The sequence below is a fragment of the Mus caroli genome, unplaced genomic scaffold, assembly GCF_978045245.1.
Source record: "Mus caroli unplaced genomic scaffold, Mus_caroli_1 scaffold_11, whole genome shotgun sequence".
NCBI classification, from domain to species: Eukaryota; Metazoa; Chordata; class Mammalia; order Rodentia; family Muridae; genus Mus; species Mus caroli.
In genome coordinates, this window is record NW_028227266.1 from 94,213,298 (window position 1) to 94,219,088 (window position 5,791).

The 5,791-nt window shown below is 42.4% G+C and overlaps 1 pseudogene; it reads right to left on the reverse strand.

Moving 5' to 3' along the window:
* Nucleotides 1-906: 906 nt before the first annotated feature.
* LOC147002121 (tRNA methyltransferase 10 homolog A pseudogene) lies at nt 907-1,497 on the reverse strand (annotated as a pseudogene).
* Nucleotides 1,498-5,791: the final 4,294 nt, after the last annotated feature.

Below are 5,791 nucleotides of genomic sequence, written 5' to 3' on the forward strand. Positions count from 1 at the left end.
TGATATGGACAGATGTAAACATTATTACATGCACATTTTCCTACATGCATATGTTATTACTGAAACACATTTATATTAATTGGAGGCAGATGTGTAATATTCACATTAAAAACTAACATTATGGAAATATATGATATATATATATATATATATGGAAAATATATGGGAAGGATAACTTTTTTGTTTTGTTTTAAGCTGAGGTAAAGACAAATTGATCCTTCAAAAAAAAAGCTTATAAAATAATCTAGCCAGCAAAACTTAATTGTGTAATTGAATAAGTTATTGTCATTACAGGATTTAAGATTATTCTTGTAACTATTTCAGAAGCACAAGAAGGTGTCACAAGGGAGGCACAGGAATGGACTCCATTGTCCAAAAGGAATGAATTGTTGAGCCCAGCAAACAACTGGTAGTCCTCCTAGAATGGATGTTATTTCTTAGGCAAAACTGAACACCGAAGCTACAGAAAAAAGTGTAGCTTCCAAAGTTCAACATTCTAGAAGACTCACAGGACAGTTATGAATATCTGCTCCACCAAATAGACATCAGACTAAAAAGACACAGGTAGGAACTTAAAGAACCAAGTCCAAGGGTCAGGAGGCACATGAAGGATATGCTCCAGTGAATGATGAACCAAGACAGACTCGTATACCACATCCTCCATGACTGATTTGAGGCTTAAAGCAACTTTGAAATCATATCTTTAAGTCTTCTTACATAAGACCAAACAATCCTTTCTTAGTGCTTAAAAGGGTTTTTCATTATTATTTAACTCTTTAAAAAGATTTAAAATTCCACAACATAGACTGGAGAAAATTTTCTCGCAGTCTGAGGATTCTGCAAAGCACTACACTGTCTGGTTTCTCTTGAGCGAGAGGACAGGGGAAGGTTACTGTGGGACTGGGCTCACTGCAGAACCGGGCTGCTTTGCTGGCCCTGCTCCTCTTTCTGTGGTAAGTCAGGATTATCCCCGCAATGCTCTCCCTCCCTGGCACTGTCCCATCCTTCTGGCAGGGACTGGTGGTCCTGAGGAGAGCTTTCGCAGGCCTTGTGTGCAGGAATGGCTCCTTTCCGCTGGGGTAAGATTGTAAAAAAAAAAAAAAAAAAAGCCTCTTGCCAGTCTCTTGTTTCCAAGAGCTCCAGGATAATTTCAAACACATGGTTAACTGCCAGGACTTTTCGACTATTCATCTTCACAAAATCTGCAAGAGGGAGCTGTGCGTGTTCGATTCCATAACTGGATGCTTGTTTAAATGCGTGTCCCTGGTGATGGTTGTGGTCCACTAGCCCTCCAATCACATAGGCCTTTGACTCATCTAAGTCCTTCAGTACATTAGGTGAGTCCGATGTCAGATAAACCAGGTCTTCTTTTTTTAACAGTTCACTATGGTGCTCTGATCTGATGTGAATATCCTTCCAGTTGACCCATCCTTGGTTGTTCTCATCCATGTTCTTCTTCAGTTGACCTCCATGGCTTGTCAAGTAAGACCTCACTGGATGAGATGCTCGGCGGGTTTCTGCATAACATCATTGAATCTGTTTATGAAGTTTCTTAATATCCTTTAACACCATCAAGTCCTCTCAAGCCACATGCAAAATTTTGACTTAATAAAAATTAAAAAATGAAACTGGAAAAAAAAAAAAAAACACCATCGAGTCATCAAAGCTACCGTCAATGATTAGGAGGAGGCTGCTAAGAGCAACATCCCTTCAAATATGCTTCCTGTCGTTTCCATCTGAGCTGGACTCCAGTTGACCAGCATTCTAATTTCTTCCTCTTGCCTTTTTCTTTTCTTTTTTCCTTGCGCTGTCCCGGTTGCTCTTCCCAATGTTTTTGTTTCATCGGCTTCTTCAGTTGTTGTTTAGAGATTGGCTCTGCCCCTGCATCCACTCTCAGCTTCTGTCTCTCCTCTTCACCTTCACTTGCACCTAGCTTTTTTTCCACATTAGGAGGCTCAACGGATCCTGGCAGCATTTCAGAAGACATATGGGGAATGCCTGGGTGCAGTCAGAAAACCTTTCTGAATGGCTCCACGTGTTAGTCCTCCTTCAGAAAGTTCAACATCCAGAGGCACCACATGTAACATTCTTAAGTAGTTGCCTCATTCCATCTCCTCTAGGTACAAATGAAGCCTGTAAATGTTGCCAGTAGATGGTAAACAGGTTGCTGTCCATCTCTCCTTTCTGCCCACCTCCACCTACCTCCCTTCCAAGTGTTGCTCAAACATACCTCCCCCTCCTTCCACTCTGTTCACCACCAAACCTAAAGCTATATTATTGAATGGGAAAAAACTGATGGAGGAAATAGGAATAGTGAAAAACGAATAACACACCTATGGTCTCCATCACCATTCCAAGGGAAAAACCTCTAAGAGTTTGAGATTAACGTCTGGGTTTGTGCTTACCCAGAAAGCACTCAATTGCAGTTATTTGAGGTAAGGACCCTTTAAAAAAATAACAATTGTTTGCATAGAAACAATTTTGATACAATTGTGTAACGCTTTCCTCGAGTTGGCAAAATAGTGACTCCATTTGTCAGCCGCCTCCACAGAGATGCTCCGCTGTGATGCTCAGCTGGCATAAATTCACAGGTTCTGGCATCCCCACCCTCTCCCTGCTTGCAAATATTTTACCATTTGCGAAGTGTCTTGATAAATTCCAAACTATGTGACAGCTAATGATATCCAAAAACTAGATGAAGCCTCCCCAGCTGCATTTATCCAGGAAGTTCTCTCCTTTCGGTCTAGCAGTGACCCAGATAGATACGTAATAAATCTTGTAGCAATTTCACTCGCAGAGCATCCCACCAGGCCACCGGGCTGTCGTAAGTTTCAAAGCACTGTTTAGTTCATTATAATTTGATCTCTACAGCCCTTTGAGTTGTCCTGTCTGGTGTCCCTTGCAGAGGAAGGAAACTGCTCCTGGGACCTCTGCATTTGTCTCGCTCCTGGACAAAGAAGGGTTCTAATACTTTGTGGGGTAGGAGGCCAGAACCCAGCCTGGGGAAACAGAAAAAAAAAAAAAAAACAGTTCTCTGTCAGAATCTGAGCTGAGAAAAGATGTGAGGCTGGACTCAGGGTCTGGTTCCTATCTAGGTCTGTGTGAGAACCCAGGGGGCCAGAAGATCTGTCTCTGGGAAGTGCTCTCCGGAGCACTAAAATTCATTCCATCCTTTGTATTTTCAGCAATTTTCGAGTTTCCAGTAAAACTGGAACGTGAACAATTGTTTTTTTTAAAAAATCATTGGTTTAAGACATAGTGTCCTCATTAGACCAAGTGACTCCTTCTATGTTTGAGTATAATACGGATATACATTTATCTACCTATTACATAGACCAAGGACACCCAGGGGCAGCCACTCCTACCAAATTTATCTTAGAAGTTTAGATGAAATGGTCACCTCCTAAGGAGAATGTTAAAGAGTGTTTTCCTTTACAATCTCAAAAGGAAATAGCTTGAATAATCTGGTGATTACTAAGGAACTTGGGCAGTCACTTAAAATGTTCCCACGAGAAAAACAACAGGCCCAGGGGGACTTAAGGAGGGTATTTCCACACTTTCAAGGCCTAGGTAGCGTCTATCTTATACAGACTGTTCCGCACAATAGTAACAGAGGGGATACTCTCCCGGCTCACACTGAGGAGGTAGTAAGAGTGAGGATAAATACGTAATTTGTATAAATGTGTAACCAAATTGTGGAGAAGACCAGTACCCTGTAACAAAGTTGAGTCTATCCCAAGAGTATAGTGTCCACTTGATAGATATTAAGTACCCACAGACTATCAGGCGCTGATTAACTTCTGCAGGATGCACAGACAAGCCTTCACAGACTAGGAAACATTCAGTGCGGATGCATTTAAATTAGTAAGATTGGTCTAAAGGACAGTACTGGGATAAGACCTGGGAGCAGCTACTTTATACTGGGGAGATGGCCTTTGCAAAGGAGAAGCGACCCTTATGAAGAATAAGGATGCTACACAGGAATCTGAGGGAGTGCAACGTGCATGCTGGTGACAAAGCAAGTACAGTCAGTATAGTTAAAAAGCAACAAGAGAGGGCTGGTGAGATGGCTCAGTGGTTCAGAGCACCGACTGCTCTCCCAGAGATCCTGAGTTCAAATCCCAGCACCCACATGGTGGCTCACAACCATCCATAATGAGATCTGACGCCCTCTTCTGGAGTGTCTGAAGACAGCTATAGTGTACTTCCATATAAGAGATAGATAAATCTTTAGGGGAAAAAAAAAAAGCAACAAGCATGAGTCTGGAGAGACAGTTCAGTAATTAAGAGCACTGGCTGCTCTGCTAGAGAACCTAAGTTCAAGTCCCAGAACACATATGACAGCTCACAACCATCTGTAACTCCAGTTCCATGGTATCTGATGCCCTCTTCTGGCTTCTGTGGATACTGCAAACACATGGTACACAATCATACAGGCAGGCAAACCACCAGTACACATAAAATAAATAAGCCTTTAAAAAGAAACAGCAAGAACTCCAGTTGGCCCAGAATCCAGTGAAAAAGTCATAGAGACCCCTAATTGGAGTTTGCCTGGCTTGCAATACAGAAATGGTTTCTTTAACCTTGAATTTTAAAATGCAGCCTGTTAAGAAGACTTAAAGGAGCACGGTGGTGGCGCACGCCTTTAATCCCAGCACTTGGGAAGCAGAAGCAGACAGATTTCTGAGTTCGAGGCCAGCCTGGTCTACAGAGTGAGTTCCAGGACAGCCAGGGCTACACAGAGAAACCCTGTTTCGAATGCCCCCCCCCCCAAAAAAAGAAGACTTAAAGGGCTGTAGAATTTGTTTCTCTAAAAACATGGAGCTGGTTTCCAAGTGAGTCCCCTCTGGTGTTGTCCTTACTTAAGCACACTCCTTCCCGTGCCTCATCTGGACATGCTCAACTGAACTGATTCTTTCTCTTTGTAACCAGCTATCTCCTGGGTCTCCCCTTTGCACTGGAAGGTTGCAACCAAGCTTTAGAGTGTTGTTCGGTTTTGTTCCGACTCCTTTTCTAATGGACCGGTGGTTCTCAACCTGTAGGTTGTGACTTTTGGGGGATCAAATGACCCTTTCCCAGGGGTTATCTAAGACCATCAGAAAACATAGCTATTTTCATTATGATTCATAAAAGTAGCAAAATCACAGTTATGAAGTAGCAACAAAAATAATTTTATGGTTGGGGATCACCACAACGTGAGGTATTAAAGGGTAACAGCATTGGAAAGGTTAATAACCACTAGTGTAGACCCTTGTTCACTGGCTTCTTAAACATGTTTTCTCACGACTCCCATAGAGGAATTGTAATCCAGCATGGCTATTCTGACAAGGGATCACATCCAAAGATTTGATCTAGCTGGGATGCGGACATAGCCTGAATTACAGTATGATCTACCTAGAATACAGACACACCTTTAGTACACATCTTTAATCCCTAACAATGAAGCAGCCATGGTTGAAAGTGGTGTCTCATGGAGGGGCAAACAAAATGACAAATCAGAGAAAGGTTTGTCAGAATCAGTCAGAGATAGGATATGCCCAATCCACATAAGAACAGCACAGAAAAGAGAGGCTACTTAAGGGCAGCAAGAAAGAAGGGGGGAGGTGTGGAGTGTGTGTGTGGCAGTTTTATCAGGACGGTTTTACAGAGACAAGTGGGAGAGTTTTACAAAGACAGTAGGCTGAGAACAAGCTAGACACAGTTGAAGACAGAACAAGCCAGAGAATGAGAAGAAACTGGAAGATTAGAACAAACTGTCAAAGTTAGTATGAGGCCAAGCAGAGCAATTCAG